We start from the raw sequence: 14,459 nt of genomic DNA, 5'->3' as shown, positions 1-14,459 counted from the left end.
CAACGTAGGTATTACTTGCGTCATTTTTATTAGTACAGGTCGGACTCGATTATATACAATTTTAGACTCGATTAAATACAGTATATTTCAAATATGATTTATTTTAAGAGAAAATAAAATGGGTCAGTGTTAAAGTGGAAGTTTATTGGCTATTACGAGTACGGTGAAGTAAAAAACGTGATTTTGGTAGATTTAAGTTGGAGATCCACCGAAGTTGATTAAAATTATATGGCGCCGAAATTAAAGATCAGAACGAGAATCGAACTCGAACCCTCGGCATGATAATATGGGACGCTCAATTTGTTCAATGGTCTCTTGTTCAAATATGATGATTTGATATGGAGATAAATGATCTTTTTCATCATTTTCAAGATGACAGATGTTAGAGTTATTGGTCTATACGCTTTGGGAGCCGTCTTGTCACGTTTACCAGCCTTGGGAATAAATATAACCCGGACTACTCGCAATTTATTAGGGATGCAGCCTAGTACCATGCTAGCCCTGAACATCTCTGTCAGAAGAGTGACAGTGACATCCTTGCTTTTTTGTAACAACATTGGATAAAACCTATCTGATCCTGGAGATTTAAAGAGCTTAGAGGAATCCACTGCCCCATCAACCCTTCTTCGTAAATACCGCTCTGGTCATTTCTTTAACTCGTCTATGATTGGACAGGATTGAGCTGTATTGAAGACCAGTGCCTGTTCAGAAGTCATTTGGATTGAGCCTGGGAAGTATAAATCCATCTCAGTATCAGTATCATGAGTGTTTCATGGGACTAGATTGTATTATTGACCTTTTCTTTTTTCAGACTTCCAAGTCCATTGGTATGATCCTTCGACAGGACTTGCTGAAACTTTCTTCCAATTCACAGGTAAACTTCCAATCACTTTTCTCAGGTTTAGGGATTTCTTTGTTTTATTCTGTTAGGCAATTTTTGTAATCTGTGCAATCAGAAGTAATTTTTGCTTTGATGATGAGTTTTCTAGACATTTTTCTAAGCTTTTCAAGTTTTTTGTTCCACCCAGATGCATCCTTATTTGAAGATTCCCGCTTCAGTGGACAGTTTTATTCAAAGGCATATTCAATACTGGTTCGAATTTTGATGAAACTATTCCAAGCTATTCACTGGAAGACATTCTTTCCACTGATATCAAAATTTTCTTCTGAAGCTTGGAGCGATAACTATCTCAATTTGTTTTTCTTCAATCTCTGAATTATTCACTTAAAAGCTCTCCAGAATTATAATTGAACATTATATGTGTATGATGAGATAGTTTCTTCATTAGACAAATACCAATTATTTATCATATAATTTAGAACTGATGAATATAAATCAAATGAACAAAAAGAATAAAACATAATATTCACCTTAGACAAAATATGAATTGAGCTTTACTTCAATGGGAGAAATTCTGGATATAACTGTTAATTTGTTTTTTATTGAAGAGACTTCCAGCCAGATGCGTTTCCGACTGTACAATCATGAAAAGTAAAACTGTGAAAAACTGTTTCCAGTAAAACTAAGATAACCTATCATTACTGGAAAGTATATTTTGTTGTTTGCATTCAACTGGGTATCTTAAATACTAAGCCACAGGTATATTTTGATAAGAGCTAAAATACAAATTTCAAATTTTAATTACGAAATGTTCATAGAAAGGAAATTAATCCTCAAGAAAAAATCCTTAACTCGTAATTTCGAGCCGACGAACTGGAGAGCGCATTGCAATTAATTTAGGTTGAATTGGAACCGATTTCTCTATTTTCGATATTCCCTAAAAATGATACACAATACGAGTTCATTAGTTTCTCACACACTGGAACATCTATCGTTTTGATTCGCAATGCAAAAAAAATATAACAAGTAGCAGGTGCACCATTAAAAACTTTCAATTGATAACCAGACACTCGCCTTCCAATTTTCTTCTTGGAATGCATGGGAACAGGAACAGAAGAAAAGTTATATCGGTACGTGAAAACTAATTTAACCTCATTTCTATTTCAGCGCTCATATCCGACCAGGGGTTTTCCGGACTACGCATATTTATGCGTGACTCACATTGTGATGCCATAAACTAGCTGGCTGTGATCAACAGTGACGAATATCTCAAGCCGAGGCAAGCATGCAATCGAGTCATTGACACATGTACAAAACACATTCATTTCACTTCTCCGCTATACTGACCAGTTGGCCCTCGAAAAACTTAGATTTTACTAATACTAGTGATACTTCAAACCAATCTGCAAAGCATGCACTGCCCAGCCGATATACGGTGGAAAGATTCTAGAGAAATCCTTTCGTCTCTCACGTGTGAAAATCAATACTGCATGCAATCCCCTCTACGTCACCACCACTGCATTGCACACAGCTACTCCATCGCGAGCCGCTACACTGTTCCGCTAACCGTTATATAATTTCACGAGAAAAACGGCACAATTTTTCCCCTAAATTCACAAGGTCAGGTTTAATTGAACAGCTACACATCGAATTCACGTCGTTAACTGATAGAGAACCGAAAAAAAACACAGCAAATTTTCACATCCAAAGCTGCAGCCGCTACGAGGGCCCTGCGTGCAGCTATTGTTTTCTAAGAAAATCACTAAAGATATAGATTTACCTCCGACTTTGCGTAAACACCTCTATTCAATGCCGATCGACTAATGAATGATGAAGTTCCAGACGGACTCGAGTGCTGTCAAAACCGGTGTGATAGAATGTGCAAAACGTTGGAATCGAACAAAATGTGGGAGAACAAAACAAACAGAAACAGAAAAGAAACGTCAAAATGATCGATGTCGATATTTATAGACCGAGGGGTTTGTAATGCTGAAAACACACTGTATTGTCGGGATGAATTTTCAGGGGTTAGACATCAATTGAATATAGGCTACCAAAAATCAAAATCAATATGGCGTCATTTGTTTACCAACATATCATTTGCGAGGATTGAAATCGTTGAAATCACGGAGAAATGCGCTGCTTTATTTCTAACTGCATGAGCCATTTCCATATTTCGGTTTCACATGGAGGTGTTCACATTTAACATGGAGTTAGCCACTACTCGACTATTAACCGGACCGAGTTGTAAACAACAGTAATTGACATAACCAAAATGTCAGTGAACCGCAGCAATATTGGGTACACTGGCAATATGTGGGATTTGACGTTTGAGTCATACCCCTGTGAATTTTGTGATTCTCGGTCGGTTTGAATTTTTTTTTGAAGCTAGTGAATTTACATCAAATATTGTACTTTTCGCAATACAAATCAAAACCTCAAAATAAACTGACAATGTGATGTTGAGAGAGTGGATGAAAGCGTTTTAGGAGTTTTCCCTTTTGTTCTGTACTCGGTCATAATTTTTTTGCGCTAGCAAAGGGGCAGCCACTTCAGGCGGCGGTGACACTGGGTGCAGAAAAGTGGTCGTACGAATTGTATGCAATAGGGAAAGTAAACAACCACATTGGGCCTGATTCTCGAATACACTTCACGGTGGAAACGGAATGCATGGCACGCCATTGAACTACTTTTCAACAGTTAGTGAAGCGTCATAGATAATAATGAGTTTTCAGGCAGAATGAGCACTTTTCAAACAAAAATTATCAATGAAAATTAACATCTCCGTTTCAAATTAGTGTTCAATGTGAATGGAAAACTTTGTTTTCTTCATGTGGTGAAATAATCTCATACAAACATTTAATCTGAAGATAATTTGTTCTTATAATGATAAGTTTTAGTTCTTATAATGATAAGTCATCGTATCTAGATGTCGACACCGTACCTTTGCCATCGCGGATACATTTCATTTCGCTTTCACCGTGAAGTGTATTCCAGAATCAGGCCCATTGAGTTGTATTAATAGGGTTACATTGCTTCCCCATTGCTTCGTACGAATTCGTCAGCTTCTATCGAACAAAATCGTTTGTTTCTCTTCGTACAATCGAATTTTCGTGCGTACTCCTATCCAAAGTAACCTTAGCCTTAGTCTAAGTTGTGTGTTTCTTCATATTACGCTACGAATTTCGGAGAATGGGAAGATCTGGGAAAATCACAGGCGGAGAAAACGTCCGTTAATTCAAGGTATTGAATATGATCTATAAATTATATATGAGGTGGAAAAAAGGAAAGGAGTACACTCTGATCGACTTGATCGATTTTCCACCATCAACTTTTTCTTTCGTGAATCAGCTTCAAAAACGTTCCAATTCGAGTTTGCTACAGAACCGATAGTTGAGGATCTGACCTATCTTCACATTGTCAAATAAGCTCGAAATATTTTTGCAGCTAAGTCATGACGAAAAGTGAGAGTCGTTGAAGAGAAACTCGAACATGTCACTTACGGCTCTTTCCTTCTCAGCCCCTCATATAATCTTATTCATAGAATAAACATATTTACTTGCAGACAATATAACTTGCATATATTTTCGCAAAAAAAACTGGCATCTCTGAAACTAAAAAGGAACAGCCTGTATTTATGAAACGAGTATAATGATGTGTTTTTGAGAAGGAAAAACGAATTTTGAAGTGTAAATTATGAACGACAATTAACTTTTCCGAATGAAATTAGTATTCTAAGGGAATGCAAATCACTTTTTTTCTACAAGTAATGAGAAAATCCCATACAAAAAATATGTCTGAAATTGGCGTTATATTATAATAGTAAGATTTAGTAGAAATATCGGAAAATTCAGAGCAAATAGGTTAAGTTAGGGTTAGGACTACGTGATACAAGTAATGAAATAATACCAAGTAGATATTTTCATTAAAATTTTACCAGTTGAAAATTGCCTTTCAGCCTTCTAATCTAATGGAGAATAGTTTAGATCCCAAACTCGAATAGCCACTAGTCATCGCGGATACTTTCGTTGTCTCGGGTTGAGGGCGTTATCGACCTACACGGTGGCAAAATATTGATTGAGGTTAGATCGGATGTCGAAAGCCTAGCTGGCACGATATTGAAGACCCTTATTGTCAATAATTTTGATCGTGTAAGGTACCCATTAGATGAGATTTTGAGTCGTGCCTCATATTTTATCGACTGGGGTATCAAATAGGAGAACTAGGGGTGAGTTATATCTATGATACAACCGCAAGATTGACGTAGAACTACCGAGACTTAGTGATCATTTATTTGAAGTAGCATCTGAATCAATTCTCAATGAATGGATATTTTCAAAGATTTCTGAAAAATGCAAGCTTCTTTCGTGCATATTCTACGAATGCATTCTAGGGTGAAAAAGTTTTCACGTTCCATCAACGTGGTAGCAACATAGAAAGGGAATTTCAAGCGTGTGTTCATATATTAGGTTGGAGAAAAAAAACCATTTTTTTTACAAATTGTTCACACACGACAATATTTTGAGAAAATGACCGTAGTCGAAGCGTGGCGGAGCAGCCCAAAGTATTTTTTATGGAAACGTTACTGCTTGTTTGCTACATGTACTTTTCGTACGATCACTCCTCATATGTTCTTTATAGAGGTTTGATCTGGTAAAGAAGCTGATCAGTTCAGAAACTGAAGCCCTATTCATTAAACCATGCCATGATATTATGGATTTCATGAATTGATGCCAAAATACCCAATTAATAGGGTGTTTTTGATACAAAAACAGAAGTAAAAGATTCTGAAGTTCTTCATTGCACTTCTGACTGTGCATTCGTGTTTTTTTTCCAATATATATTGGGTAATTTGGCATCCATTCATAAAATCCGGATGGAAATGGCATGGTTAAATGAAAGGGGCTTCAGATTCTTAACTGGTCAGCTTGTTTACCAGATCAAACCCCTATCAAGAACTTATGAGGAGTGATCATACGAATTGTCAAATTTTGGATTGAACAGTTCCATATATTAACTATTCGTCGATATATTCGTCGTTAGATTCATAAGTTCAGAAGCAAAATATTAATGTTTGACTTTCCTATAGTTCATCGCTAAATATAATGGTATATGTATGACACTTGTCACACTTGTGAAAGAATTTCACTTGTGGAAGAATTGTAAACAGTAAACTATAAACTAATCGGTGGCTTATGGTAATTTCTAACAATTGCAGTTTCGAGGATATTTTTTAATAATGAACAATATCGACAAGAAAACAAGAGAAAGAGGAAGTTACTAGAAATCCTTTTATGTCATCTTTTTATGCCCCATCTTAAAAAAGGTATTTATTCTTAGTTTACCAAGAATACAGAGACAAACAATATTAGAATTATGCAAACTTTATATTCCAGAAGGTCGTTATACATTGTTCTCTTCGATAAAAGACCCGAAAACACGCAACAACTGCATGAGATGTAAAAAAATATTTGTTTCGAGCATGCAGTTATGCCATGTTCTGATTCTTACTCCAATGAAACCACACTCGATTAATACGTTTTTATTTTATTTTATACTTCCATGAATTATATTCAGTTGATTACTTTTAATTAATAACAGTGAAAAATTAGAATTTCGATATTTGTGTTGGAGTATCAAAAATCTGTTTTGAGGAGGCTGAATTAGATGACTATTAAAACATAATAAAGACGAAGAAAACATATTTTTTGGAGTTTTGCCATTCAATCATATCCTCTTCTTCAAATAAATACAAATAAAGCCTGAAAATACACAATGGCAACATTACAGAGAAGTTCAATTTTCGGTCTGTGACACCATGCGCGAGTATACGTGTTATGATTTTGCACGCGAGTACAGGAGGGTTGAACGAGCAGTATCCTCTGCGTAGAACGAGATACACACTACAACATGGCGCAGCTTGGTCGAAACCACCCCGAATGGGTTATTTGAACGGATTGAGAACTAAAGATGACCTACGAAATAGAAACTTATTGTATTTTTTTTTTATCCAAAATATATATTTTTATTAAGGCTCATATGGCGTCAGCCTAACGGGGCCGGGAGTTCAATATTTCGACAATGTTTGCTTACAACTATGTTAGTAATATGTAACCGATTACTCGCGGTTGGCTCGAGGTTAGTATTACAAGTGTTCTCATAATTGGTATGTTGCAGTCTTCGATGCTCTGTACGTGTGCCCGACACGGGATACCTCCTATTGGGATGCAGCTGACCATTAATCAGCAACGCCCCCCTAGTCTGTACCCCATATCTAGCGTGGTGCGTCTTTCTCGACTCGAGGAATCCAGGATAGAATGGTCACTAGCCGGCGCAATCATCAGCTCGTGTAGAGTTGTCATAAGCGGTACAACCTTTGGCTCTTGTTGAATGATCAGTGGACTGCACAACCTTTGGCCCGTGCATCTATAAAGAGTGTGTGTATGTATTGCCGCGAATAAGTAAAAGTTTATCGTTTGGATAGGTGGGATATGAAACGGGGACACAACGAAGGAAACATCATTAAACGTTGACATCGGCGTTTCTGAGGAACAGGTATAGATGAAGCAGAAGATCAGGATCACGGCTACCTAAGATATCCCGGACGGGGATATCCGATTGTCTGCCTTGTGCTCTCAGTGCTCTAGAGAACTGAGAGCGAGCAGCATGGAACCGGATACACGACCAGACAACATGCTCGATGTCGCCACAATCACAAAGATTGTTTGCTGCGAGCCCAATGCGATAGAGATGCGCGTTTAGGTTGTAGTGATTGGACATAAGCCGAGATATCACGCGAATGAAATCACGACCTACATTCAATCCCTTGAACCATGCACTCGTCGAGACCTTAGGGATAATCGTGTGTAACCAACGACCGAACTCATATTCACTCCACATGCGCTGCCAACTTACGAGCGTATACTGACGAGGAATGTGGAAAAATTCATTATAAGCAATTTGCCTTTCAAAAAGTGTGCCTTCTAAAGCGCCCACCTTAGCTAGCGAGTCCGCTTTCTCATTCCCCGGAATCGAGCAATGAGAGGGAACCCATGCTAAGGTAATCTTGAATAATTTTTCGACCAAAACACTCAATAGTTGTCTTATTCTTGTTAGGAAATAAGATGAGCATTTATCAACTTTCATTGAGCGGATTGCCTCTATTGAGCTGAGACTGTCTGAAAAAATAAAATAGTGGTCGATGAGCAATGTTTCAATGATCCCTAATGCGTAATATATCGCACCCAGTTCAGCGACATACACGGAACAAGGATCTTTGAGTTTGAAAGAGGCACTGGAATTTTCATTGAAGATGCCGAAGCCAGTGGACCCGTTTATGAATGAACCGTCAGTAAAGAACATTTTATCAGATCTAACTTTCCCATATTCTGCCGAAAATATCGGCGGAATAGAATCGGAGCGTAGGTGATCTGGGATTCCATGGATTTTTTGTCGCATGGACAGATCAAAAATGACAGAGGAATTGCAGAAGTATGGGAAGCAAACTTGGTTGGAGATGCCTGGTGAAGGGTGCACGTCGTGGGTAAGGTACTCATGGTATAAAGACATAAAACTTGACTGAGGAATCAGTTGGAGTAGATTTTCGAAGTTATCAATCACCAATGGATTCATGATCTTGCAACGGATGAGAAATCTGTAGGATAATTCTGTGAACCGAAGAGTAAGCGGGGGTACTCCTGCCAAAACTTCGAGACTCATCGTATGTGTCGAATGCAAACACCCCATTGCTATACGCAAGCAACGATATTGTATTCTCTCCAGCTTGAGAATATGAATCCTGGCAGCTGATCGGAAGCAAAAACTGCCATATTCTAACACTGATAATATCGTTGTTTTGTATAACTGAATGAGGTCTCCTGGATGGGCTCCCCACCATGTTCCGGTTATTGTTTGGAGAAAATTGATTCTTTGCTAGCATTTCTGTTTCAAATACGCAATGTGTATTCCCCAGGTACATTTAGAGTCAAAATATACTCCAAGGTATTTGAAAAACATCGAGTGCTTGATCGTTTTGCCGGATAGGTGAAGCTGGAATTGGGCGGGTTCGTGCATCCTAGAAAAAACGACCATTTCGGTTTTCTCCGTAGAGAATTCGATACCCAGCTTGAGAGCCCACGTGAACAGATTGTTCAGGGTATCTTGCAAGGATTTTTGCAGAACGGCGGGATTAGAACCCGTGATGGAAATAACTCCATCGTCTGCAAGTTGTCTCAGCGTGCAGTCTCTAGTTAGACAATCATCTATATCATTGACGTAAAAACTGTACAAGAGGGGGCTTAGGCAGGAGCCTTGTGGTAGGCCCATAAAACTGTATCGAGAAGATTTCAAGCTGCCATTATTGAAAAACATGTGCTTTTCTGACAGTAAATTGTACAGGAAATTATTCAGAATTGGTGAAAGTCCACGATTATGAAGTTTCTCTGAGAGAATTTCCATGGAAACTGAATCAAATGCCCCTTTGATATCGAGAAAAACGGAAGCCATTTGTTCTTTGCGAGCAAATGCGATTTGGATTTCAGAAGATAGCAACGCGAGACAATCATTTGTCCCATTACCTCGGCGGAAGCCAAACTGCGTATTTGACAGCAAATTGTTCGTTTCAACCCACTTGTCCAAACGAAGTAGAATCATTTTCTCTAACAATTTACGAATACAGGATAACATTGCAATCGGCCTATACGAGTTGTGATCGCAAGCCGGCTTGTTGGGTTTCCGTATGGCTATCACTCTCACTTGTCTCCAGTCATGCGGGACAATATTCAGCTCCAGAAACTTGTTGAACAAGTTCAGCAAACGCTGTTTTACCAAGTCGGGAAGATTCTTCAACAAGTTGAATTTAATCTTGTCCGACCCCGGAGCTGAATTGTTACATGAAAGGAGGGCAATTGAGAATTCCACCATCGAAAAATTCTCATAGTCGCATTGGAGCGGAATGTCGCGTACGACGCTTTGTGCAGGAACGGAATCGGGACAAACCTTTCTTGCAAATTTGAAAATCCAACGGTCAGAGTATTCCTCACTTTCATTTGTATGGTTCCAGCCACGCATTCTCCTAGCCGTATTCCAAAGAGTGCTCATAGCGGTCTCCCTTGACCAACCATTGACGAACTTTCGCCAATATCCACGCTTTTTTGCTTTAATCAGACCTTTTAGTTTGGCTTCTGGAGCTTGGTGCTTTCGAAACCATTCCACTAGTCCAGTTTTCCGGAATTTTTTGAAAGCGGATGATTTTTCAAGGTAGACCTTTGAACACTCCTTGTCCCACCAAAGTGATGGAGGACGACGTCGTAAAGTGGTAGCAGGAACACGTTTCTTTTGAGCTTGAAGTGCGCTTTCGTAAATCAAACTCGATATAAAATTATACTCTTCGAGTGGAGGAAGTTCATGCATTGAAACAAGTGCTTCAGATATTATTTCTGCATATTTTCTCCAGTCAATATTTTTCGTGAGGTCATACGCAATATCGACTGACTCACGAGAACCTGATTCATTGGCGATCGATACAATTATTGGCAGGTGGTCACTACCGTGGGGATCTTACCTTCCACGTGCAATCCAGGGATAACGAAGAAGAGCAAAGTGATATGTCTAGCATGCTTGCCCGTGCAGGAGGGTTGGCTATTCTAGTTGCTTCCCCAGTATTCAAAACTGTCAATTTGAAGTTGTCACACAGATCATAAATCAAAGTGGCACGGTTGTCATCGTAGAGTGAACCCCATGCTGTTCCATGGGAGTTGAGGTCACCTAAGATTAGCCGCGGCTCCGGCAGTGCCTCGATGATATCAAAAAACTGATGGCGGCCAACCATAGTTCTTGGAGGAATATATATATCGAAGCAATGCAGAGGTCTTTGCCATTGATTTGTGTCTGGCAAGCGACAACTTCAATGCCTGTCATCGATGGGAGAGTGACTCTATAGAAGGAGTGGCATTTTTTGATCCCCAATAGTACGCCACCAAACGAGTCATTTCGATCGAGGTGAATAATGTTGAAATCGTGGAAATTCAGTTCGTCGGCTGAAGAAAGCCATGACATCACAGTTAGAACTATGAATTAAAAATTTAAATTGATCTAGTTTAGAGATGATGCTTCTGCAATTCCACTGTATTACAGTGGTCAAATCCTTGACCTCTTGCACTGAATCAGGCATCGAGGGAAATGAACGCTGCTAAAAAACCACATTTTTCTTTCAAAAATGTTCTCACAATCGGAAGCAAACATAATACTATGCTTTTAAGAGGGTCATTTATATTTAAAGCATTCAAAATATTGTCCACCAGGTCAGAAAGCGCAAGCAAGCCAGATTGTGGCTGTTGCCTCGACCGTGAAAAAGGAGCAGACGTGTTGGGTGATGCTCCGGGAAGTGCTGAGGACCCCTGGTGCGTAGAAGAACCGCTTAAACCAGGAGGTACTTGCTTCGGTCTATTCTCAGCACGTTCGATTCGAGTTTTCATTTCAACTTGGGAAGTTTCGGTTTTCTTTCTGGGGAGTGATGGAAAAGAAGTAATTTTTCTTTTCCTGATGGCACCCTGCGATGTACCGGAACTTCCTGCATTGGGAGCGTCAGCAACAGGCTCGTCGTTCTGCAGAATGGAGTAGGGATTGTCCTGAGTCGTTGGAACGGGACTCTTAAGCATTTCTGCATAAGTCCGCTTGGAACGTTCTTTTAAGGAACGCTTGATTTTTTCCCCTCGTTGTATGTACACCGGGCATTGAGTAAGATCATGAGGAGTCCCGCCGCAATGAAGACAATTGCGCTCTTTCGGGCAAGGATTCTCATCATGGCTCTCTCCACAATCTGCGCAACGTTTTTTGTTGCAACAATAGGCGGCCGTGTGACCGAGTTGCATACATTTGTTGCATTTCATTACTCGGGGTACAAACGACCGAACAGGTAAACGAAGTGCACCTATTGCAACGTAGTTTGGAAGAGCCCCATCCGAGTAATCTCGGTAACTTCGGAAAATTTCTGTGTCAACTCTTTTGAGATGCGAATGACGTTAAGAGGTTTGGATTTTCGTCTAAAGTATACGATAAATGGGCCTTTGGCGCCATCAGGGTATTCTTTTAGACGAAAATCCTGCTCCTCGTCTTTTTCCTCATCTTCAGAGCTTTCTATTTCGTATACAGAATTTTCCTCCTCATCTTCTGTTTCATCCTCCTGCTCTTCAGGAGGAGGTTCATTATCTGATATATTCTTTGGCGTGGGTGGGGGATCCTCCCCGCCCTCTGCCACATTAATAAAAACGAAGAAGTAGACAACTGTTCGATATGAACAGAATATAATAATTTGGAAAATATAAATTAGTAAAAGAAATTATATTTCTATATAAGTTATTGTTGAAAATTTTATTTATTTCAATTTTTGTTATTATGTGTAATTTGAAAATGAAAAAAGTTCCAATAAAAGTTCAACGGTGATGTAAGAAATGAACACCCCTAATGCCAACGCTTGCCGATATGATAAACACAATGATAAACACAATGATAAACAATGGTATAAATCGAGCACAGAAGCTATACAGAATGATGGAAGAGGTAAGCGGAAAATAAACTTCTACTTGCCCCGCTGCTGTGTAGCGTGTGTGATGATGTGACTTGCTGCCGGATTGTCTCGATAGCGCACCACTTTTTATGAGCTTTACTCGCTCGCAGCGCACCAGATGAAAAAATACACACTAGAAACGGATGGGGAAAAAACACCTGTATCGAATCAAATATAGGTTCGACCGATCTGCTTGCGAGTTGTCGAAGCAATGATTGTAATTCATGTGAAATTGACCTTAATTTTGTAAAAGAGCGAGAGTTTTTCCATCTGGTTATATAGTTATGAAACACTGAAATTTTAGTTTTTTGAATGTCAGTCTTATAAATGAAGATAGTTATTGTATTCTACACTATATACATCAATTCAACCGACATATCTCTGGAAACTCCGAGGAATCGGGAGATTCTATAGTTTGAAACGCAGTGTATATAGATTTTTGTAATTTTAACCGTTTATTTTCGAAGAATTTTTTGAGCTGTTGAAACACATGTTTGAATACGTATGTAACAAACATTATCTTTTGTCAGACCTTTTATCTTTCGAATGAATTGTTTGTCATACCACATTGCTCAGCAGACAAGGAGATGTTAACGTTCAAAAAAGTCTCTTTATAAAATCACCGCAATGCGTTGGTTTAAAAAATATTAAAAATTATATCAATAAAATAAGGGTACAATGAAAAAAGACAATGTTTTAGAAATTCCAAAACTCATAAAAACTTCCACACGAATCCACTCGGAGTGTTCGGTAACGTTGGTTTACAAATCAAGACGATCCTTTTTGGTTTGAACCAGGAAAATAATTTGGTCTGTTTGATATGATTAAATATTAAATATTAAATATCCCTTTTCCGTGAACAAACATTCCCTATTGTCCGCTACTTAACCGATCGCCAATGGCACAATTCGCTCGTCAATCCACCTCAAATTAGGTATTATCCATTCGTCTCTGTTCGCTAGAGGCTTCACTCAGACCGATGGGCGTGTAATGTTTGATGTTGAGTGTATTTTCAACCAGACGATTACAACAATTTGGGTCGGTTTCGGGTCGGGTCGGTTTCTCAGTGGCTCTATCAGAGCCTTTTCTGTCGTTTGGTCTTAAAACTAGTGCTTGAAACTAGTGTACCTACACCGACAGTTACTGTTGGGGTACCACCCAACGACGGTGCGCTTACGGTAGTACGCACACTTCCATCATACAACAGTTATTGCACCTTCCATTCATTGGCCTTGCAGCCGGCCATGACACAGCTGTCACGAGCGACCCCATGTTCGTTCTCTATTCCTCAGTAACCACGCTCGAGTGCTGACCAAGTTATTTATTTTAAACATTAGAATAGTTAATAAAGTTATTATTGTTACGTAAATATAATTGTCGTTCATACATTAGCCAAGACGTAACAGTTACAAACTTAAAGACTGTTTCGATCCGATATTCCTGTTGTTCCCAAATCTGATACATGTGGTATGTAGCTTACGTGCTCCCTTGGCCGAGTGGTTAGCGTCACAACTAACATGCCGGGTGTTCGGGTTCGATTCCCGTTCTGGTCGGGGGAATTTTTCGTTAAAGAAATTTCCTCCGACTTGCACTGTGATCACGCGTATTCTAGAGCTTGCCATTCAGAATGCATTCAAGGCGTGTTATTTGGCATAGAAATCTCAACTAAGTACTAATAAAAAATGACGCAAGTAATACTACGCTGAGACGGCGAAGTTCCTCTAGGAACGTTAGTGCCATTGAAGAAGAAGAAGAAGATGTAGCTTACAAAATACCTTACGTAATGCAATCAATAACTCGAAGTTTTCAATTTAGCCCCTTGGTCCCCTATGACATAAAACCGTCAAACGATGAACGTCAAATCCAGTAATGTATTCCCAATACTTTGGAAAATTAGAAAAAAATGTCCGTATTTTTTCTAACACCCATCGGTAGTATTAACACGTTGAGGCCCATGAGATTTTCGTTAGAAAAACGTTGATCACTCGGACTGACAGTTACAAAATAAGGAAATATATAAAAAATATTGTTTTCGGATGTTTTACGACAAGT

This window comes from Toxorhynchites rutilus, chromosome 2 (genome assembly GCF_029784135.1).
Source record: "Toxorhynchites rutilus septentrionalis strain SRP chromosome 2, ASM2978413v1, whole genome shotgun sequence".
In the NCBI taxonomy this organism is placed as follows: domain Eukaryota; kingdom Metazoa; phylum Arthropoda; class Insecta; order Diptera; family Culicidae; genus Toxorhynchites; species Toxorhynchites rutilus.
Note: the sequence above shows the minus strand (reverse complement) of the source record.